Source organism: Cnephaeus nilssonii (assembly GCF_951640355.1).
Source record: "Cnephaeus nilssonii genome assembly, chromosome: 16".
Classification (NCBI taxonomy): Eukaryota; Metazoa; Chordata; class Mammalia; order Chiroptera; family Vespertilionidae; genus Cnephaeus; species Cnephaeus nilssonii.
This window is the reverse complement of record NC_137087.1, coordinates 53,150,231-53,173,383: the sequence shown is the minus strand read 5'-3', so window position 1 is coordinate 53,173,383 and position 23,153 is coordinate 53,150,231. Positions and strand designations below refer to the sequence as shown.

At 46.7% G+C, this 23,153-nt stretch overlaps 1 long non-coding RNA gene across 3 annotated transcripts in view; it reads left to right on the top strand.

The window, feature by feature from the left end:
• The first annotated feature begins 354 nt into the window (after nucleotides 1-354).
• LOC307112416 overlaps nucleotides 355-23,153 on the top strand; it is a 101,691-nt gene continuing 78,892 nt past the window's right edge. Inside the window, exon 1 of one of the 3 annotated variants that reach the window (XR_013814701.1) lies at nucleotides 355-552. This is a non-coding gene — a long non-coding RNA (uncharacterized lncRNA). Of the gene's footprint in view, nucleotides 553-13,784; nucleotides 14,295-23,153 lie in introns of those variants that run through there. The other 2 variants (XR_013814702.1, XR_013814703.1) reach the window with 2 other exon arrangements.

Sequence of the window (23,153 nt, the reverse complement as noted above, 5' to 3'; positions counted from 1 at the left end):
GGAGAGATAGGCCAGATGTCATAGTCAGAGACTTTCAAATGAATGTTGTCTCAAGAGAGTGGGGATGCTCAGAAATGTCTCTGTAAATCTGCAATCGCAAGTGATCCTCCGCAGAAGAAAAGGAAAGGGAGCCAGTAAAACCAGAGGCCGTGCAGGAAATCCTCTGGTGTTCTCAGACTTTAAAAGGGCAGGAACAAAAATGGGAAGGAAGAGCACTTAACCAAGGACAAATGGAAATGGGTGGCAGAGAATTGTAGGAATAGCAGCAGGAAGCGTTACACCCTAACTGGTCTCTGGGAGAATGTTCTGGAAACAAGGAAGGGCTATACCTGCTGCTTCAGGTCAATGGTGCATTTATGGATCAGAAAAAGGAAGACACTCTTCCAAGACAATGACCTTGAAACGAAAGCAGCTTCTGGAACACAGGAGATGGTCAATACATATTGGCTTAGTGTATGACGGAACAAGCAAATATGTTTAGGAGGGAAATGAAGTTACGCCCGATTGGCCACGGTAAAAAAAGCACTACTGGTGCAGAAGATCTACAGCCAGGTAGGATGCTAAGAGCAGAGACTATAAAGGGGAAAGGGGGGCATATATACTGAGCATACATCAGTATAATGTCTAGAAGGAATAATTCGTGATAATTAAAATGGGTTATTTGGCAAAAATTAGGATTACTATACATTACATAATTGGCAAAAGAAGTTGTGATTCAGAAGTATTTGGGTTTGAAGTGGTTAAAATGTAAAACAAAGGCATTTGTTGTAAAGGGTCGTCTTGTTTTAGTATAATTTAAAAAATCTAATTCTATGTTTTCTTGCTAGGAAAACAAACCCCATTACCTCAATTTCTTGCTAGAGAGGTAGTACCAAATGTTAATTTTTACTCAGATCCTTTAGCTTTGAGTGTAGTTACTAACAAAGGACATTGTCTTTATAACCGTTTCAATTTCAAGTCTAAGAAAAACAGGGGAGTAGTTCCTGGTGAAGTGAATACAATAAAAGGTTTGTTTTTGGTCTGGTTGTACTTTTACAAGTTGTTGCTGAAAGTGATTTTGACTAAGGTAATCAATAAAATGCTTTGTTTTATTTACTTATTTTATTTATTTATTATAAATAAATGCTGGCATTTTCCATTAAGCGCTTGTGAGATTTGCATTTAACGCACCTGGAGTTGAAACCATTTTTGCTTAATTTGGTATTCAGAAATCTGTTGATAGACTAAAAAAAAAAAAATGCTCAAATACATTTGTTCAATCATCGCTTTCTGAATTCCTACCATGCACAGTTCCTTTTCTGAGTAATGGAGATAGAGCAATGAATAGGATAAGCCCTGGTAAGCAAATAATAGACAAGGTTTAAAAAGTAACTTCAGAGAGTAATAGGTTCCATAAAAATTAGTTAACTGGTGGCGTAAGGATGTTGTTTCTGCATCTCATCTCCATCCTGAAGTCAGCAGGCAGGCACTTTAGAAGTCGAGATGAACGTGAAGTGAGGGAGGGAGGACACGTTGGGAGCTGCAAGGAGGAGCTGGCACCTGATGGACCTCTGACTTCTTCAGGCCTCCGGCCTTGGTGCCTTCTGTCACGGGGCTAAGTGTGCACCTGGTCGGGAGCTGGAGTTGCTGAAGGGAGACATCCCAGGGGAACTGAAGTTGCTATGGCTCAGCTGCTCTGCTGGTCAACAAAATGAGCCAGCAGATAAGCGTCAATGCGAGCGAGCTGCAGTAGCACCTGGTGCCCTGCATCGACCTTCCTACAAAAATAAAAAGGGGGGGTGGGGTGGGAAAGAATAATGCTGCAGCTTCATTTCTGCTTCCAGATCTTGTGTACAATGATGGGTCATGCTAACCTGGAACTGCGCATGGAGGGAAATTCTGAGAAATAGAGTTCCGGCTTAGCTGGGTTGACACAATACAAGCCCACCCCCAGCTGGTTCCAGGAACAGCGAGATGACCGGGGTGGCTCACCTCCCTCATCTTGGCTCATGCCTTGCCACCTGCAGACTTATTTAATACTGTAGCCTACTCTCACTGGCCCAAACGCAACATTTCCAGTTCCTCTCTAATTTCTCTTTATTTCCCATAGCCCTCATCACCTTCTTACCCGGTATATTATTAATGATTATGTTTATTGCTTGCTGTTTGTTTCCTATCAGTAGAACTGAAGATCCACAAGAACATAAATATTTTTCCATGTTGTTCCCTCCTGTGTCCCAAGCACCTTGAACGGCCCAGTCACAGCGAGGGCACCTGGCACATGCTGTTGAAGGAAAGAGAACTGGGGGTCAGAGAGAGTCTGGAAAGTCAGCAGTGGCCAGGTCAGGTAGCGTGGATTGTATCTTATGTGTGGTGAGATGCCTTGGCGGTGTTCATCAGAGGAGTCATGCATTTCTTCTGGTATTTTTAAGAGATCACTTTGGCAATGTGTGTGAGCCGGGGTGGGCATGAGGGCTGTGGCAGGAGGGTGAGCCTGGCAGCAGGAAGTCCAGGCAGGAAGAGATTGTAGTTGTCCAGTTGGGGTGAGAATGGCTTGGAATATGGTGGCTGCAGAGAAGTGGAGGCAAGGGGTCAGATTCGAGATATATTTTGATGGCGGAGCTGTCAGCACTTGCCAATGGGTTGGATGTAGAAGGTGAGGGTAGCTCAGGGATTCATCCTGAGCTGCTGAGTGACAAGGGGTGGGGTGGGGGAGGAGGGCCCATTAGCAGAGATGCAGACTAGGAGAGGAACAGGTTTGAGGACAGAAACCAAGATTTTCATTTATTTATTCAACAGGTATTTACTGAGTCCTGACTATGTGCTGCTTACTATGTCAAGTCTTAGGGATACAACAGTGAGCAAACTGGGCTAAAACCCTTGCTCTCAGGGAGCTTACATTCCAGTGGGAGGAAAAAACGATAAACAGGAAAGTCAGTAAGGTATGAATATTCAGAGGTGATAGGAGATAGGGGATAAGGAAGGGAGTATGGGGTGTGAAAGGGGGTCGTCATGGAAAATAAATGGCCAAGGAAGGCCTCTGTAAAAGGGGCCTTTGATAAAGACCTGGAGGAGGTGAGGGAGGAAGCCATGAGGACAGTTGGACTGGCATGATAGACTGGCACGTTCTCTCAGAGTGGAGCCTGTCTGCCTTTGAAAAACAGCAAAGAGCTCAGCACGGCAGGAGGGAGAGCCGTGAGGGAGGAGGACAGGGAAGTGATGAGTTGGGGATGTAAATCAGACCGTTTTACAGATTTGTGTTTGGCATGAGATGAGAAGCCATTGGAAGCCAAGGAGGGACATGAGCCAATGTCACCTGTGAGAGGTTTGAGACACCCATTGGACATCCTAGTGGAGGTGTCGAGGAGGAAGCTGGGCATGAGTCTGGAGCTCAGGAGAAAAATCATAGCTGCGTTTGGGTGCTTTCGGGGTACAACAGTAGTTAATGTCATGGGGCTAGATAAGGTCAACCGGGGACACGTTATAGATAGAGAAGAGCCATAAGAGGCAGCAGAGATCCAAGACGCAAGTGTCCTGCTCAGAGACACGAGCCCTCTGCAGGAATTCCTTGTTCTGCTTCGTTCACACTGGGGGCCACTATTGGGAGCAATGGTTGATCTAATTCATATGCAGTTCTCTGAGAGCCCATAATAAAAGCCATTTACAAATTCAAAATGTGTCTTAGATATGTGTGCATATTGTAGTTCTTTGTAAGAAAAGCTGTGACTATAAGTGGTATCAGGTGAGACGATGTCGATGACAGGACCTGAGTGACCAAATGTTCTCAGCTATAGGTAATGTCCAACCTTTGTTCCTGGGACCACACCTAGGCTGCTGTGGCAGAGGCTGGTGCTTTGTGCAATAAGGCCAGTTAAGGTCACAGTGGGCTTGAAGCTTTTGGTCAACAATTATTCTTGCCTGTCCACAGATGGTCAGATGCTAGCAGTAGTATTCTGGTAAACCAGCTCTCCAGGATGGAATGGGGTGGGACGAGGTTGATTTGTAATGTGTGCCAATTTCTATGGTATAAACACTCTCAACAAGCCAATTTCACGTTACCAATGATTTAACTGGTTCACAAAATTCCTGCAATTTTCCTGAATATGTAACAGCATACGAACCCTTCCCCCTTCCTAACCTATAACTAGGTTATACTTTTAAAGTCCCAATTCCTGTGGCTTCTCAGAATTTTCTCCACTTCCTGTATCCATGCCTACAGTTCAATTGAAGGTGGCTGGGTGCCCAGCACAATTCCATTTACCTCTGGAAGGAATTCTTTCTCTGTTACAGTCACTGGTAGACATCAGTATGTGTTTTCTGAATTGAGCTGCTCTTCTTGTCTTTTCCTACTGCAGGAGACTTGTCCTTGCTTGGGGTCTGCCATATATCTCAGGTAATACTGTTTCCACATTATTTAATTATTTTAAGACCTTCTATGAGGAGGGCCCTGAACTTGACGATGGCGATCCAAAAGGCACAGTTCTACCCTTAAGGCCTTATAGGAGAATTGAGAAAAATTGAAAGAATACCCAGGAAGGTAGTGGCTGTTGTTGTTGTTGTTGTTGTTGTTACTTTTTGAATCTGCAAACATTCCATGCAAAATGAGAGACACAGATGGAGTTCACAGAAGGGAGACGCAGGCAAGCTTTCACTGGGGATGTGGGACAGGAATCTGTACCAATGCAGAAACTGAGCACGTGCAAAGCTGGGGCCTGGGATTCCATTGGCTTTTCTCATTTTCATTTACCACCTTCATCAAAGAATACACCATTCCCTGAAGTACTTTAATGATCAGCAAAATGCTGTATTTACCTTGGGACAAAGACAGTATATATTTACTTATTTAAATCTATGCATTACTCTCCCCACCCCTACCCCAAATTCCACCCCATTTCTAAAAGTCATGCATCCTATGGGACTCATTGTAACTAGTACTTAGGGGTAGGAAAGAGACTCTTTGCTAAGCTGATTTACTACACTTAGAGCCCAGTGACCTTTCTCTCAGATGTTTATTGTGTTTGGAGACAGGCGTCAAGCTCAATTAGTCGCTCAGCGGGTTCCCTACTGGTCAGTGCAACCTCTCTTTCAATGCTCACCAGAGGACCTGGCATGAAGCATCTCAGATGGGTCATGCGGCTGGGAGAAGTAGCAAGACACAGCCACACCAAAGGGCCACCACCACCACCACCACCCCCCCACCCCCCCGCCCAGGTCTCCAGGACAGGAGGCATTTTGTGGTCAGTGGAAGACAGGAATGTCCCCCATCATCCTTCCTGTGTATGTGATGGTGATTTGGGTGGGGGTGAGGATGAGTGCAAAAACCAGATGACAGGCAGACAGAGTCCCTTCTCACTGGCGACATTTGTGCTGCATTCTTCTCCCCTCCTGGTGTGCATTGCAACACTCAGCCCGGTGGGTCTGGGAGCCAAGTGGCTGATTGGGAGCCCCAGGAGGCAACAAATACAAATGGCTCTTCAGGCCCACCAGTTCCCCTGGAACTTGCTAAACTGCGACTGTCCAGCCAAGAGCAGCGTTTTTCCACAGCCCAAGTCTGGAAAAGACGAGGCAACCACACGGGTCAGAAAAGCCAAAGGTGTTTTTTGCTATTTTGCGAGGAGCACTTCGAGGACAACTCCAACATTCCAGATGTGCAGCAGCTGGATAAAGGGTGTCCACAAATCTGCACTGCAGCTTAAGAAAGGCAACTGCTGAAGCCTTCTTCTTCTTCTTCTTCTTCTTCTTCTTCTTCTTCTTCTTCTTCTTCTTCTTCTTCTTCTTCTTCTTCTTCTTCTTCTTTTTGAAGTATATTATTATTTTTTATATTGGCATTTTATTTTTAGTTGCATCATCCAGTTTCCTTTTTTAAACTGACTTTATTGGGGTGACATTGGTTAATAAAATTATATATGTTTCAGAAATCTTCACATCCTGCCCACTTCATTTGATTTTATAGTATTTTATATCTCATCTGTATATTGTATTGTATGTTCACCACCCAAGTCAAGTCTCCTACCATCTCCATTCTAAAAACAGACCTTTGATTTTATTCTCTCTCTCTTTATTTTTTTTCTAAAGTTTATCTGAACCTCTAGACTTATTTGTTTGGAAAGAAATAAAGAGGGAAAAACTGGCATCCATTGTTTTGTTTTCACAATTTTCTTGTTAACTGACTCACAATAAAAAATGTCAGTTTCAATTCCACAGAACAGAACAGAAAAATAGAGAATTTATAGGCAGCTATTGGAAACAAAAGAACCATCTGGTTTTTTATGTATAATTTTTCTCAGAAATTGTCCTCTCCCAGTGCTAAAACCATTTATTTTTTTCCTCACTGCACCATGTTGAATACTCCTATTTTTTCATAGAGCCACAGAGCCTAACTCAGGTGGGTTTCTCTGAAAACGCCTCTCAGCCCTAGGGTAGGTGGGCTTCAGGACCACAGGCCTGTGGGGTAATCGGAACATCTGTCTCTTATGGGGAGGGGAGGGCTTTGTTATCATGGGAAGCAGCCCAGGCGATTCGTGGAGGTCATCCAACCCTGGTTATTCCGGTTCATTTGTCATTTTGTGGTGACAGTTTTCACTTTCGTCCAGGAATCTCCAGGGAGGCTTTTACAACATTGGGACTAAAACTCAGTCATGTGCTCACAGCTTCCACGGACTAAAGATTTACTCTCCCAAAAGCCGGAGTGGCTCCATCAACGGAGCAAAATCTTATATAAGGCATGTGACAGCAGCCCAGTGTCTCTAAACCCTCTGGCTTTTGGGATCCCTCCTTCCTTTCAGTACAATGCTCACTGGCCCGTGGCCCCTCCCACACGCAGGAACCACCTCACATCCACGCCAAGGTTCCTGGTGGGTTCCTGGCACAGCCTTGCCTTCTGCTCACCAGGCCATGCCTCTGGGTCTTATTCAGACGTTCCTTGCTCAGCAGCTTGGACCCTTCTCTTCTCTTTGCCCCCCTCTCTCATCCACTTAAATGTGGGACGCGGCTCCCTTTTCGTAAGACCCCCCATCACAAGGTTGTGGCTGGGAAGTGATAGGTGGAGCTCCAATAAAATACCACTTTCACCTGCGTCTCCTGGACCCTCCTTTGTTCCCCAGAGGTGGTCTGGTCTCTCCCAGCTTCTCTCCCATGTCTCCAGTCTCCAGACCATCCTACCCCTCTCCCTAGACTACCCATCCCACCCACTTCACATCCCACCCACTTCATTTGATTCTCCAGTGCTTTCTAAGCTCACCCTGCCCAGGCAGACTGTCCCCAGGGGGCCTTGCCTCCCCCCACCAAATGGCCCATTAAACCCATGGGGATGTGTTCATCCTTATGGTTGAAAGAAGGAAGCAATAGTCCACAGCAGAGAGGAATTATGCTCCGCTCCTGTAAGGCCACAACCAATGATTTGGATATTCGATTTATTCCTCGCTATTCCAGTCTAAAATCATGCAGGCTCTTGTTGCACTGTGATTTAAGTTCAAATACATATCAAGTGCCCGTTATGTGCCAGACATTCTAGTGGGCACTCCAGATACAAGAGTGGGCGAGACACTCAGGTTCCCTGAGTGCATGCAGCGGATGAAGGAAGCCATGTGAGGACTGAGCAAAACCCAGGATGGGCGTAGGCCCCTCCCTCAGGCCACATTCTATTTGACCTCTGGGAACTCAAGTTGGACAGACAGGTTAGGCCTAGGGAAGAGCTTGCACCTCACAAGTTTGGAGGCCACAGAGTTCAGACGTCCTTGAAGATTCGAGTGCTAGAAGCCAAGGTGAAGTTTTGGCATCTATGTCAGCTCTGTCTCTGGCTCAGGCTAGGGGCTGGTGACCAGAGCTGGGAATGTACATTCAGAGAGTATGTCTGGCGAAGAGGTGAAGGAGGACCTGGGGCCCAGATGGAGGTCAAGGCTGCAGCCACAGAACACCTATAGAAGTGGCAGGTGCCAGTGTAATTCCCCAGGATTAGTTGGGCGGGGGGCAGCCATAAAGCCATGGATGGCATGATCGTGGCTCCCAGCAGTTGTGTTCTCATGTCTGTGGTCCGGCAGAGAGGCTGAGAACACGTTCTGAAAAAATGGTCCTTGCCAGCTAAGTGCCAAGGGCAGAGAAGCAGGGAGGAAAGCCAGCCCCTCCCGGCTCCCGTAGAATTGACTGCGTGGGAAACCACTGGACTTCAATCTACATTTAAAAATTCTCTCTGCTTTACTTTCTCTTATAATCCTCTGCTGTGCTTTTCATTTCTGTTTTTAAACAGCATGAAAATGAAATCATTGGTTGGTGTCAAAGAAGCCACCTACAACTTCACTTCTGACCCATATGTGGTCCATACTAGAACTTCTCAAACTTGGACATGCGCATGTTTTCCTTGGGAATCTGGTTACAATGCAAATTCTGATTCAGTGCCTCCTTAATGGGACCTGAGATTCTGCACTTAAAAAAATATTTTTATTGGGTCCAGTGAAGAAGGGAGAGGGAGTGAGAGATAGAAACATCAATGATAAGAGAGAAACATTGATCAGCTGCCTCCTGCATGCCCCACACTGGGGATCCAGCCCGCATCCCTGACCTCCTGGTTCATAGGTTAATGCTCAACCACTGAGCCATGCTGGCCGGGCTGATTCTGCATTTTTGACAAGCTCCTGGGTGATGCTGAAGCTGCTGGCCTGTGGACCACTCTTTATGTGAGAGGCTCGATGAATGAACTAATGGGCCCCACGAACACCATGTCCTAAGTCACAGTTCTAAGTCACAATGAAAGGGACAGAGACAACAGGACCACCCGAGACAAGGCCAAGTGGCCTGTGTCAGAGACTCAGGGAAAAACAGCCTTTCTCTTTCCTCTCCTCTTCCCAAGCCTAGAGCTCATGCTCCTGTCACTGGATTTGAGCTGCTGATATGAATGCATGCCCTGCTCCTCTAGAATATTTTCATCATTCAAAGAAGGAGCCACCTCTCCAAGAATCTTTCCACTTAGCAATAAAAGCAACTCTGAGTCCCGAGATAGAATCTGACTTTTTCTTGAACCAAAGTTTTACGGTCTTGGCCTTGGGGAAGGATTACTCTTCACATATTGCAGAAAGTAGGTAGGATTTATGGAGGGCCTGCTTAGTGCCTTGTTTATTCCTCACAAGTCTGCAAGGCGTTGTTCCTATCCCCATTTACAGATGAGGAAACCAAGGTTTGAGGAGAAGTCAGGCAATGCGCCCAAGGTCATGTGGCATCCTTTGCAGAGCTGACACCATAGGCTGAGTTCCTTCTACCACGTCTCACTGTCTTTCAATCATGTAGTTACTCAAAAGGCTCAGGGCTTTCAGATCCAAATTTTATTATTTCTGACCTTGTTATCTAACAGGGGGACCTTAAATGTATATAGACAAGAGATGGGGAAGAGTCATGAAGTACCAGGCACAATTTATTACATAGACCAATAATGAGAAAATTTTTAAAAATTGTAAGGGTAAAGAAAAAAACAAACCAAACATATAAGCATCCAGGGGAATTACTACAAATAAATACATCTCAATGTGCCTTTAGATTTCTCCTCTGTTACATGAAACAAAAGAAGTAATTGGACAACATCAACATCATTTTTAGAAGAAATTTTTATTAACCAATAATTCTACATTGAGCCAAGTTAATGTTCACACAAAAAATTATCAGGTATTCTAGACCACTTTCTGATAATAGTTGTATCTACATGCCCTGTCTGAAAAAAGTGGTTTCAACTATATTTTGTTTTTTTGCCTTCTTTTTACTTTTTTAAGATGATTACTAGATATTTTCAAGTTACACATGTGGCTCACACCATATTTCTATTGGACACAGCTGGGCCAATCTGCTGGGGTTAAAATTCAGCATCATGTCTAAAGCTTCCTTCCTTCCTTCCTTCCTTCCTTCCTTCCTTCCTTCCTTCCTTCCTTCCTTCCTCTTCCTTCCTTCCTTCCTTCCTTCCTTCCTTCCTTCCTTCCTTCCTTCCTTCCTTCCTTCCTTCCCTTCCGTTCTTTCTTCCCTTCCTTCCTTCCTTCCTTCCTTCCTTCCTTCCTTCCTTCCTTCCTTCCTTCCTTCCTTCTTTTCTTCCTTCCTTCCTTCTTTTCTTTCTTTCTTTCTTTCTTTCTTTCTTTCTTTCTTTCTTTCTTTCTTTCTTTCTTTCTTTCTTTCTCCTTCTCCTCCTCCTCCCTCTCCCCTTCCTCCTCCTTTTCCTTCTTCTCCTCCACCACCTCCTCCTCCTTCTTCTTTCTCCTCCTCTTCCTCCTCCTCCTCCTTCTTCTTTTTCTTCTTCTTCTCTCTCTCTCCCTCTCCCTCCCTCCCTCCCTCCCTCCCTCCCTCCCTCCCTCCCTCCCTCCCCCCTCAACTACCGTATATAGAAACTACCAAAATAATGTCGCCTTTTAGCAGCTACATTGTTTTCTGAATGGACATCTTAGTAGTTGATCTTCCATTCTCAATAAAAATAGATGCTTTTTATAATATCAAACCACCACATTGCTATAGCCTTCAGGTTCCTAGACCTACATTAAGGTCAGTGATACAGAGTCCATTAGCTGTACTAAGCTCTTAGCCTCCCTGGGAGAAAAAGAAATGGCATATAAATGGGGTTTCTTCTACCCTAAGCAGCAAATAAATGAAGGCATTTGAAGAAACCACCTATGTGAAGGCCTGGAATTGTAATTACCCAGCCCTCCAAGTTGGCAAACAGAAGTTTTCTTACAATATAACCATCTCCCCAAAATTGTCCCTCTCAGTAGGAGGTAGTGGGATTGTGGGTCCAAGACAAAGACGTTACTGATTTGGACATTTGACCCACTGCTTAAGGAGGAAATTCCCAATGTTCATCTTGGCTGGGGTCTGGAATTGTTCTTGGATGCTGTAAGGTCAGCCTTCCGTCTTCATATATTTGCTTGTAGTGCAATGAATTTGCTTACTTCTTAGAAAAATAGAAAGACAATAAAATGAGTGGCTTCTATTCCCTCTGGTGTCTATGAAAAAATAAAATTCAGTATTAAAATTCCGTTCTCTGTGGCCGTGTGGACAGCCTTCCTGCAGGAGTAGAGAACTGTGGAGTTGGAAAGGACCCACGAGGCAATCATTCCAATATGTGAAGAAGTGTCCCGTGGTCCCAGGACGGCTCACCTTGCCCGTCAGCAGCAGAGCCCAAAGGAGCTCTCCTAAGCATCCTGCCGCCGACCCCCCCAGGGCTTGCCCCTTCGTTCTGTGTCCTCTACCTCTCCTTCCCCAGGAAGCTTTGTTGACACCAGAGCTGCCAAGAAGCCAAGATGTGCCCTAGCTGGTTTGGCTCAGTGGATAGAGCACCGTCCTGCGGACTGAAGGGTCCCAGGTTTGATTCCAATCAAGGACACATGCATGGGTTGTAGGCTCCATCCCCAGTAGGAGGCGTGCAGGAGGCAGCGGATCAATGATTCTCATCATTGATGATTCTATCTCTCTTTCCCTCTCCCTTCCTCTCTGAAATCAATAAAGATATATGAAGAAGAAGAAGAAGAAGAAGAAGAAGAAGAAGAAGAAGAAGAAGAAGAAGAAGAAGGAAGAAGAAGGAAGAAGAAGAAGAAGAAGAAGAAGAAGAAGAAGAAGAAGAAGAAGAAGAAGAAGAAGAAGAAGAAGAAAGAAGAAGAAAGAAGAAAGAAGAAAGAAGAAAGAAGAAGAAGCCAAGATGTGATCCTATGACTCAGGGCAACTATCTCCACCACAGTGATTTTTTGGGGGTTTAAGGGGACACCTCTGGTAACCATTAGTATTTTCTAATCAAGGAGCAAGGAAAATAAAACCACGACTAATTGAAGCTGTCTGCGCTTTGCAAGGCTTTAATCTTGCTTAAAGGGCAAAGGAGAAATTATAGAAGGTCCCCATGAAACGATCTCTATTCCAAAAAGGAGGAAACCATTTGACATCCAGAATCCTAGCCCTGAAGTGGGACTCACCTCTCTATTGACAATGCCATGTTCCAAGTGAGCCGAAATGGAGACGAGGTTGTCACTGGCTGTGAACACCTCTGGCCATTTCAGTGTGTCCGGGTTCCTGGGAAGCAGACCCCAAGATGGGGAGTCACGTGCAAATGACTCATTAAAGAAGTTTCCCAGGGCCTGGGGGAGAAGGACAAGGAGGGGGAGAAGTCAAGTATAGGTGTGCTCTCTGGTCAAGTCCCAGCTTCAGCCTGATCCCACAGGAGAGCCCTCCACTGTCAGTGAAGCTCAGAGTGAGCCGGGCCCTGAGGTCAAGAGTTGGCCTTCCATCCCCCTGCCCCAGTCAGTCTGGTCAAGGGCCAACCGACCCAGGTGAACTCTGGGAGTACACTCACCCAGCGCTGTCTTTCTGAGTGACTCACAGGCCAGAAGGAGCACGTAGGGCCAGGGGATGGACACACAAGACGGGAAGGGGGACGGAGGGGATCTCTGAGTCTGCTCCCCCACAATGTTGCCTGGACAGAATCTTGACATCTTTTGCTATCCATTCACATCCTCGGGGTGCCTTACCCTGACGTCTGCATTGGGATGTATAGTGGACATGGGTTGTTTTGTTGGTGGCCCAATCCCCATTTCCCCTTTCCTTTGATAATTGCAATTGAATTATTGGTAAAGTAACTTGGCCTTACTAAAGTAATAGTAATTTCAGGAAATCATTCTTCTTAGTCCATATCTTTGGGCAGAGATGACTAACCCAGCCCCTGCACTGGGCATGTGCCCAAGGCTCCGGCTGGGTCTCCGGGAAAGGTGTCTTTTGCTCACCACGGATCAAGCAAGAAGCTGGAGGGGTAGCTCCCCACTCCCGCCCCCCAAACCATTGCATTGAGGAATGTACCCAGTCACTGCACCAAGGCCTCAGAGGCTTCCTACCACCTCTGAATCTACAGAATGTACATTGGCCTGGAGCCACAGCAGGTGAGGCAAGAACATGGCACCTCTCACCACAGCATCTGATGGTGGCACCTACCTCGCATCCAGAACCCTGGCTGCATGGGAGGCTGCAGATGCAGATGTTCATGTTGCAGCCATTGCAGCACAGGGAGGAAGCCGAGAAGGCTCAGAATGGGCTCTGAGGACACAGAACCCAGCTCAGCCATGAGGGGGAGAGAAGCTGTTTCCTGCTGGATGGGAGCAGGAGAAGAGAGGTAGGTGTGCAGCTGTTGGAGGCCATCTTGACATCATATGAGGTCTGAGAATGAAGCCAGTTCATAGTGCAGAACACAGCCAAGTTGAGAGGTCTAAAAAGACCTGGTCTTTTTTTTTTTTTTTAATTTATTGGGGTGACATTGGTTAATAAAATTATATAGGTGTCAGGGGTACAATTCTATAATACATCACCTGTATGTTGTATTGTGTATTCACCACCCCAAGTCGAGTCTCTTTCCATCATCATTTCCCCCCATTTCCCCTCTCCTACCTCCCGCAAAAGCTTGGTCTGGATGATGCTATTTGAAGACCCGGCGAGGGAAGGTGACCTATTCAAGGTTACATAACAGTGAAGGGTACAGTTGGATCTCGAATACCAGCCTCCTGACACCCAGTGCAGGCTTTTCCCATCATGTGGTCCTTGGCCTTGGCCTCCCCTTGGAACCTGTATCCCTCCCTCCCCGCAGCAGCACTCCTACCAGCACTAGCAGGGGTTCCCAACCACTGTTCATTAAAGGAACAGAGTGGTCTGACCCCTCCGAGCAAGCCAGCCGAGCTGCCTGCAGAGGGGCCTTAGCAGAAAAGCACTCAGAACACATTTTCCGGCAGACGCGGTGGAGCCTGGGTGTGTATGAATAACTCATAACCGGAGCCTGCCTAGTGAGGAGCTCAGAGCCGGCTTTGAAAGCACCCCAGGGGTTCTCTCCGAGTGGCACACTGAAATGTGGCCACACCGGTTCAGGCTATTTTAAGCTTCGGAAACCAAGGGAGGGAAGGCGGGGTGAACCTGAGGGCTCTGAGGGCAGATGAGTTCCAGGCCAGCTTTCTCTGTGCCTCCAAGGTCACCTTGGGCCCGTCCCCTGTCACCTGTGACCTTGCTTCCCTCTTCCCTCCTCTCCCTGGAAGGATGGGACTTCAGGGGAAGTGAGTGGAGAAGGAGCAGGAGTGGGGGCGGCGGTGGGGGCACTTGGTCCAGGCAGCTCAGTGTGACGAGTGAGATGGGCAACATGCTGTCTGCCAGAGCCTGAGTGCTTCCCCTTACGTGTGTGTATTTACACTGACATTACTTAGCCGGCCCCCAGCCCTCAGAAGTAGTAGCTGTTATCTCTGTTTGTCACAGGAGGAGGCAGAGGCTCAGAGGAAGTGAGCAGCTTGTCCGAGGACCCAAGGTGACACAGCAGAATGGGGATTTGAAATCGGGTGGGTCTGCATTCCTGATGGCTTTGCTGTGGCCTCAAAATCCAAGGATAGTCCCCTGGCCAGGGTGGGGGGTGGGCTGGGCTGGGCTGGGGGGCTCATTGGTTGGAGTGTCGTCCAGTACAACAAAAGGTTACAGGTTTGATCCCTAGTTGGGAGGCTTGAGGGAGGGAAGCAGTCAATGTTTCTCTCTCACATCATTTCTTCTCTCTCTCTTTCTCTCTTCCTTCCTTTCTCTCTAAAAAATCAATAAAAACATATCCTCAGGTGAGGATTAAAAAAAAAAAAAATCCAGCAATAATCTCCTGTCTGTGGCTCAGCTGATTGGAGCATCACCCCAGAAGCCTGTGGGTTTGATTCCCAGTCAGGGCACATACCTAGGTTTCCGGTTAGATCCACAGATGAGGATTTTTAAAATCCAACAATAGTCAGTGCTCCTCTCTATTCCTTCCTACAGCTCTGGAAGTTCCATTTAATGAGCCCCATTTTTTTCAGATGGGGAAACTGAAGTTCCAAGAGCTGAAGAAATCTGCCCAAGGGCACCACAGTCATGCTTAGCGGTGTAGGACGGAACCCAGCTTCCTTCCCGGGGCCGGGGTCTTCGCTTTAGACCACACGCAGACTTGTATGTAGTTCTCTACGACAATCTCACAAGCTTTCGTAGGACCCCTGCTTCCCCTCTTCACGTTGTGCCGAGGAAAGCGAGGTTCTAAAGGGGTGGGTGACTCACCCAAGGTCACACAGCTAAGGGCTGGATGGGCTAGAACCCAGATGCTGAGCTCTCCGGCTGTGTGTAAGCAAATTCTTGTTTTCTGACTCACATGATCATTTGAGGAATATTTCATCTCTATTTCTAGCTCATCGTCACGGGGCAGCGGCTCCCCCCGCAGTGACTCCCGGTTTCTCTCCCGGCTCGCCGTGGCCTCTGTCCAGGGGCTGGTCTGCGGCTGCACAGAGAGGAGACTGGGTCGGGGCTACTGTCACGGCCACTGCGCTTGCCTGTCACACAGGGTGGGCAGCCGTGATCTTTTGCCTCTGAGGCCCCGAGTGTAGCGACACCTCTTTGTAGTTTCCTTATAAGCACGTGTTGGAAGGTGGGAGGGGAACCAGGAGAGTAAGCAGTAGGCGAGAGGAAAAGTCTAGAATGTGGAAACAGACAGGTATTTGATGTGACTTGGTAATTTGGGGGGGGGAGTATTTTAGGTGATGAGCTTCTTTCCCCTGAATTTTATTTTTAACTGTGGTGAAGTAGATGGTACAGTTCAAAATAATGTGACAAGTATGGCAGGAAGCCACATTTTAATTCCTTGATTCACTCCTCTTTTTTTCTGAAAGCAACAAATACAGGGGTGGGCAAAAGTAGGTTTCCAGTTGTGAGTTTATTATGTGTTCTGTAAAATATTTTAAAATTGATTTTTATAGAGAGAGGAAGGGAGAGGGAGAAGAAGAAGAGGGAGGGGAGAGAGAGAGAGAGGAACATTGACATGAGAATAAAATAATCAGCTGCCTCCTGTATGTCCCCTATTAGGGACTGAACTGGCAACCAAACTCCTCTGTGCTGGGCGCTGAGGATCCAGAAATGAATGAAACTGGGTCCCTGCCCTCCCAGAGTTCACAGTCTATAGAAAAACAAATCCGGGGTGCGCAGGCCAGAAGTGCATATACAGTACAGCCACGTGGACAGGGTCAGTGTCAGGACAAAGTGGGTGGCCGTCAGTGTTTCCTTGGGTGGGGACATGTGAGATGCTTGAGTTTGATGGAGGCCTGGAAGGCTGCACAGGCGGGGGCAAAGGTAATGGCCTGAATAAGGCTATTGCTGGAATAAGTGACCTGGGGACTGCAAGTGGTGGCGGGTGTTTGTATGTGTGAGGGGGGAGGGTAGTGTGTGTTGGGAGGGCAGGTTTGGTTTTGAAGAGCCCTGTGTATTATGGAAAGGAATTTAAATTGTCTCCTGGAGGCAAGGAAAAGCTATTGAAGAGGTTAAGCTGGAATGTGACATGCCAGGGTTTCTATTTTAGAAAGTCACTCTGGCCACTGTTGGAGGATGGGTGGGATGATTAGTGAGGCCAGCCACCAGAGTCATTTAGGGGAGGGTGTCAATGATCAAAAGAGGGTCAAAACAGCACCAAGTGTCTACAGAAGGCCCCGGTGGAGATAGAGATGAGAGGATGCATGCATTGAGATATTTAAGCAGAAGAAATAAAGGAATCAAGAATGAGTACTAAAATTTTCAACTGGGTGTGTGTCCCTCAGCCCAGCCTGCAAGCTCTCCAATCTGGGACCCCTCGAGGGATGTCCGACTGCCCATTTAGGCCTAATAAATGGGCAATTGGACATCCCTCTCACAATCCAGGACTGCTGGCTCCCAACTGCTTGCCTGCCTGCCTTCCTGATTGCCCCTAACTGCTTCTGCCTGCCAGCCTGATCACCCCCTAACCACTCCCCTGCCAGCCTGATTGATGCCTAACTGCTCCCCTGCCAGCCTGATTGCCCCCAACTGTCCTCCCTTGCAGGCCTGGTCCCTCCCCTGCTGGCCATCTTGTGGTGGCCATCTTGTGTCCACATAGGGGCAGGATCTTTGACCACATAGGGGCAGCCATCTTTTGTGATGGAGTGATGGTCAATTTGCATATTACTCTTTTATTAGATAGGAGGATAGAGGCCGCATACACGGGTGGGGGCCGGCTGGTTTGCCCTGAAGGGTGTCCTGGATCAGGGTGGGGGTTCCCTTGGGGTGTGGGATGGCCTGGACGAGGGGCCTATGGTGGTTTGCAGGCCAGCCACACCCCCCGGCGACCCAAGCAGAGGCCCTGGTATCTGGGATTTATTTATCTTTTATAATTGAAACTTCGTAGCCTTGAGCGGAGGCTAGGCAGGCCAGGGTGTACAGGTAGCTTGGCTTCCTCCATTGCCGGGGAAACCCAAGCCTCCTGCTCACTCCGTGGCCACAGCCATCTTGGTTGGGTTAATTTGCATACTTGCTCCTGATTTGGCTGGTGGGTGTGGCTTGTGGATGTAGCGTAGGTTGGTCAATTTGCATATTACTCTTTTATTAGATAGGATGGAATATAGGATGTTAGAAAAATAGAGAAAAAGATAATAATCAATCTTATTATCATAGCACAATCCGTACGCATATTTTATTTATTTCCTTTCCAATATTTCCCTCAGTTTATAACCCAAAGTCAATTTCTTCGGTGACAATTTTTCTTTTACTTGATGTGAATATTTTATTTACTTAAAAATGATTGTTGACATGCAACATTCTATTAGTTTCAGATAAATAATCCTTTTTCTTGAGTGTGGGATGGTTAATAGGAAACACCGTGTGCTTCTTCAAGCCCATGGAAAACTCACTCTGAGACCTCTTGCTGGAGGCTCCATCCACATTTCTTATTTTGAGGCGGGCCAAATCTCTTGCCTATCTAAGAGCCGTCACTGTAATCGAGGATGTAGTCATGAGCGTTTTACGGTTTTGTTTGTTCCATCGCTTGGTGCATCCCATTACTTATTCCCTTTTACCTTTTCACCAACTGTCAAGATGGCAAGATGGTGAAATAGCTCATGCCTTTGTTTCCTGAAAAATTCAGCCAGAGATGCCAAGAAATGACAGTGTTCACGTTCATCCTTGCTGTGGCTTGTGAGGGCCACTTGTTGGAGAAGTCGGTTGGTAGAGCATAAGGTTTCTATGTAGCCCTCTCGTGTTCTTCCTGCCAGGATACTCTCAGAGCACAGTTCAGCTCCCAGCCTTGCTCCATGGGGAGTGTCCAGCTTGGAAAAGAAAAAGTAATTGATGGGAAGTCTCCAAAAAAGTTGTCCTGGCTCTAGCTGGCTCTCGTGGGGCAGAAAAATTGGCTATTGGCAAGCTCTGGGTTCTGCATAGGCCTGGGGAGAAAGCCGCAGCCTTCTTTGGGAACGGTATTGTGCAGACTGTTAGCAGTCTTGGCTTTGAATGAAAGGCCTCGGGGGACAACCAGACAGTGGCCTTATTCTGTGTTATCAGGCTGAAGGGTGAACTTGGGCAGAGGAGACATTCAGTGGAGAGAGGCGAGCTTGGAAGGGGAGCCAAATCCTTTTGCTGACCTGGAACATACATGTGGTTTCGGTGGAGCTTGGCAAATATGAGGTCACTCAATTCATTCCTTGGATTCTCCCAGCCCTCCATGGCCACGAGAACCTTCCCTCTCCGGGCAGCCACTGGGAGGAAATGTGATTGTCAGTGAATCCAGGGCAAGAGGGGGATTAGAAGTAGGAGAGGGATAGTGTGGAACTGGGAGAATGCTGATGAGCAAAAGCAGGAGTTGGAGCCATTTTTATCTCTCACACGCCCTTGCGCAGGGGGAGCAGGATGGATTCCAACAGTATGTTCTCTGGGGCTCTGCCCAGGCTAATTTTACATGACAATGGCTGCTCTATGCTCTTTCATGGAGCATTCTAATCACTCAGGCCCCATGTGACCTAGCTCGGGAGCTGGACTTCCGGCCCAGTCCAGCAGCAGGCAGGGGCCACAGGCTGTGAGTTACCCAGGCGGCCAGACGAGCATTTCCCCCAGTCGCTCCTGCTGTTCTTACAGAAGGGGACCTTTATTGGTCACAGGATCGGCTGTCCAGGGCATGGCAGGTCACTGTTCCTTACCGTGGGCTGGAAGGAAGGTTGACCTTTCCCTCCATATGGGTCACTGAGGGGTTTTGCAAGACAGTGTGTGGCTTCCTGCAGGCCTGGCCCTTCACACTCTGTCAGTGTCAAAGTGCTGGGTGCAACAAGAGAGAAAAAGATGCTGGGGAGCCAGTGTGAGGGTGGGCCAGGCTGGCAAGAGCAGGAGTTCAGTGGTAGGCTGAGTTGCAAGCTGGTTTTGTAACTGTTCTCTTGAACAATAAAGGAAACTAAAAGATGTACTGGTCTCTTGAACAATAAAGGAAACTAAAAGACTTAAAAAAAAAAAAGAGCAGAGCACTGATAAAGGAATTATGACATAAACAAAGAGAAATGTAAGCACCCTGTTCTTTTTCGAGCAATAAAGGCAGCGAACAGGGAAATGCCAGAAGCCGTGACCCGTAGTGCACACTCATCTCTCCTATCTCCTTTCCCCTCGCACACAAAGGGGAGGTTCTTGTTTTCCAGTCGCCTTCAGGAAACAAATGAGCTAAGATTATTATTATTTAGTTTGTTCTTTCAATCAAAACAGCTCTTAGGGTATCCCAGAGCAACTTAATCTCTTCTGTCAACATGGAATCCAAAGAGGCTGCCCAGGCCCCACATTCACACCCAGGGCATAGATGTCGGGCGGGAATCTCTCCAAACGAGGGAAATCAATCTCTCTGAATCCCATGGAACCCTCCCCTTACAGGGCTCCTGGGCTTCCTTTGGTTAAATGTGTGGTTCCGAAAGGTAGAGACAGAACCTAGGAGAGCCTTCCCAACTCTTTTGATAGCAATTGACAGAAACCAAATTGAATCTACTTTATATACATGAGAAAAGGATGGGAAGAGGTGGAGGGAGGGCTTGTAGGGCATGTAGCTGGGAAGATGCAATTCCTTCCCCCAGGCCCAACTTTTGTTTCCAGAAGAAAGGGGAAGAGGAACAAAGTGGGCAGAAATACCAGTCATTCACCACAACCTGAGCACCAAAGGGGGCAGTAGCGTCAGCCTCCTCCGTTCTCCCAACCCGAGGTGCTACTGCTTAGCTGTTGTCACTGGGCCATTTCCCACTCAGGAGCTCTTCTTTGATCTCAGCTCCTCTTTTCCTCCTTCGAGCATTTGGCATACATCCCAGTGAAAAAGCTGGTCTTTATAATGCATATTCTAGAAAAACCAAGGCCCTTAAAATAGTTCTGGACTTGTATTGATCCAAGAGTACTGAATGGATAGGATGCTGCAGTATTAGAATCTTACATCAGAGCTGAAGGTGGTGCAGCAAGCAGTGCAACCAAAAGTTCTTCCCTCTCGATCTCAGTAAAATTGCCTGTATCCATTCTCAGGAAGTGGGCTTTTGACTATAGTCAGTTTGCATAGCTTCCAGTCATCCCACACCCAATAATTATTGACTTCTTCCCGTGCTGGTCGAGGTGAGCAATAGAAGACGAGACGAAGTGTTTTTGTTTGATTCCTGATTGCATGGAACAGAAACCTACTCAGGTGAGCTCAGATCATGATTCCCATGGTACAAGTTCATGGAGGTCCAAGAATAGGGCTACATGAGCATTGAGTATCATAGGCATCTCAATAGTAGGCTTCTTCCTCTTTATAGCACTCACTGGAAATGTGTGTGTGTGTGTTTGTGTGTGTATGTGTGTGTACACATGTGTTTATTTAGCTCTACCCTCCTGTGAGGCTACAAGAAAGGTGTTTATCTCTTTCACAGCTGTGTCCCAAACACGCAGCCCAGAGTGTGCCACAAAAAGAAGTGGTCCTTGTGTGTTTTTGTTCAGTGAGCTCATGATCGTCACCTTATGCTCCACCATTTAAATGACAGCTCACTCTGCGCCTGCTTCTAGCAGGTCTGATCTCAGTTGATTTCTCCAGTTCCTCTGCTGACCCAAGTTCTTTTCCCGTAACTCCCGATTGCACCTGACCCATTCATGATCTTTTCAACCTCTTCTCCATCATGACCTTTTGGTTTTAGCTTCTACCACTAACTGACCAATTCTATCCTAATTTATTAGTTCAAATTCTTGGGAGGGAGGGAGGGTGAGAAAAAGAGAGAGAGAACAAGCAATTATCCAGGTCATCTATTTGTACCAAGTCATGAGTCAACCAGAAGATTGACTGTCCTTGGGTCTGATGTTCACTCTGGTCATCAGCTGAGGTGGAGCAAAGGTCAGTGTTAACTAGTTCAAAACATAGGTTCTTAGTCAGCAGGGTCTGTGGACAAGGCAGTGTCTCAGAGAATGGAGTATGCGTGTGGAAGGCAATTTTTGACCTCTCTTGTAAAATAAAACAAACTCTCTAGAGAGCTTATTTTAGATAGAGAGATGACTTCAAGGCTGATCAATATAAATCAGTGTAAAATCTGTTCTTGTTGCTTATCTAGCAACCCTTTCTCCCTTGCTGTAAGAGCCATCTTCTCTGGCCACAGCAGAGTTCAGGTAACTTCAGATAGGCGAGTTACTGAATGTCAACTCCCTAGCTGCAGTGATTGGGTCAAGGGTGAGCATGGGACACAACCAAATCAATGAGTTATGTCTTAAAATTTTTAACAACGAATCTGGAAGAGAACATTCCTTTTGGTCTCTCTGATCATGGAGCTGCTGGGTTATGAGGCTGAACTGACAGTAGCTGTGTTCTCCATCATGTGGAGGGAAAAATAAAAGTCAGAAGTGAGGACAAGATGCAGAGAGAAAGAGAGAGAGAGAGAGAGAGAGAGAGAGAGAGAGAGAGAGAGTCTTGAAAGCCCTCACTCCTAACAGCCTTAAGGTGAATCCCACCCTTGTTCTTATTGTTGTTGTTCCCATTGTTTAGTTTAGAGGTCCAATAACTGCTCCCCCTCCTTCTTCCTCCTTTCTCTCTTTGCTTAAGCTAATTAAGTGAAGTTTTTCTCTTTTGCAGCAAGGTAGTTAGTTCTGAATTACAACAAATGCTAAATTTGGTTGTTTAAACTAAATAAACATTTGTTTAATGAGCAAAACTCGGAAAGTTATATAAATTCCTAGGGAAGAGATAGAGAGAGCAAAGTAAAAAAAAAAATAAAAATTTAAAAATCCAAATCGTCTTTGTTAATTGAGGTCAAACATTTCTGAATTCAGTACCCAACTCAAAACAAACCCAACCCTTGAGATGTGAACTTTTTCTTCTTCTTCTTTCCCTTTTTATTTTTGAGAGCAAAGCACATGTTTTCCCCTGCGTCAGCAACCAAGGCAAACACCAAATTTAAGGCAACCAAAGGACATGAACTTGAACTAAAGTTTGAAAATATACACTGTCCTAGATAGAATCTCAAGATTAGGAGACATTTTGATATAGAGCTGAACATAAGTCTTTTCTCTTCCAAAGAACCAGTTACCCTTTGTTCTGGAAGCAGAAAGGAATAGTCCACATTTCCCAGAATGAAAACAAATGTAAGGCTCCCATTAAGCAAAATTCATAGTTTTCCCAAGGCTTATTTTGGTGCTTTATCTTGGGGCAGGGAGGACATGGAGGACATTAGACCTTTAGATGGAAGGCACACTTGTAAGGGTGAAGGTGCCTCCAGGGATGGTACTAAAAGTACTTAGTCTAGAATTTTCTAGAAATGCACAACGGCCCTTGATGGCTGTGGGTTAACTTGTGGTCCCGTGGCATTGTGAATGGGCAAAAGAATGAAGCAGGCAATATAGCAACGAGCCCAGCCACTGTCTCTGCACTGGTCCTTTGATAAGACAAAGGGGATCCCAGTGATTACTCTGCTCCAGATCAGGTCTGGAGCCTTCAGAATGAGGCCTGAGAGAGTGGGACAGCCCTGAGGGCAGGCCCCAGCCCCAACCGGAAAGTCAGTCTAGAGCTGAATGGAACTTTACAGAGCATCTGAGACACCATCGTTATTTCACAATAGGAGACAGTGAGACCTGAGAAGGAGCAGTGTTGTTGTGGTTTTTAAATATATATATTTTTATTGATTTCAAAGAGGGAGAGGGAGAGGGAGAGGGAGAGAGAGAGAAACATCAATGATGAGAGAGAATCATTGTTCGGCTGTCTCCTACAAGCCCCACACTGGGGATTGAGCCCGCAACCCTGGCATGTGCCCTGACTGGGAATCGAACCATGACCTCCTGATTCAAAGGTCAACACTCAACCACTGAGCCACACTGGCCGGGCAGGAGAAGTGTTTTACCCATGGCTTTGTGGTCACTGTGTTAATCCAGTTCTCCAATAAGCAGACTCCAAGATA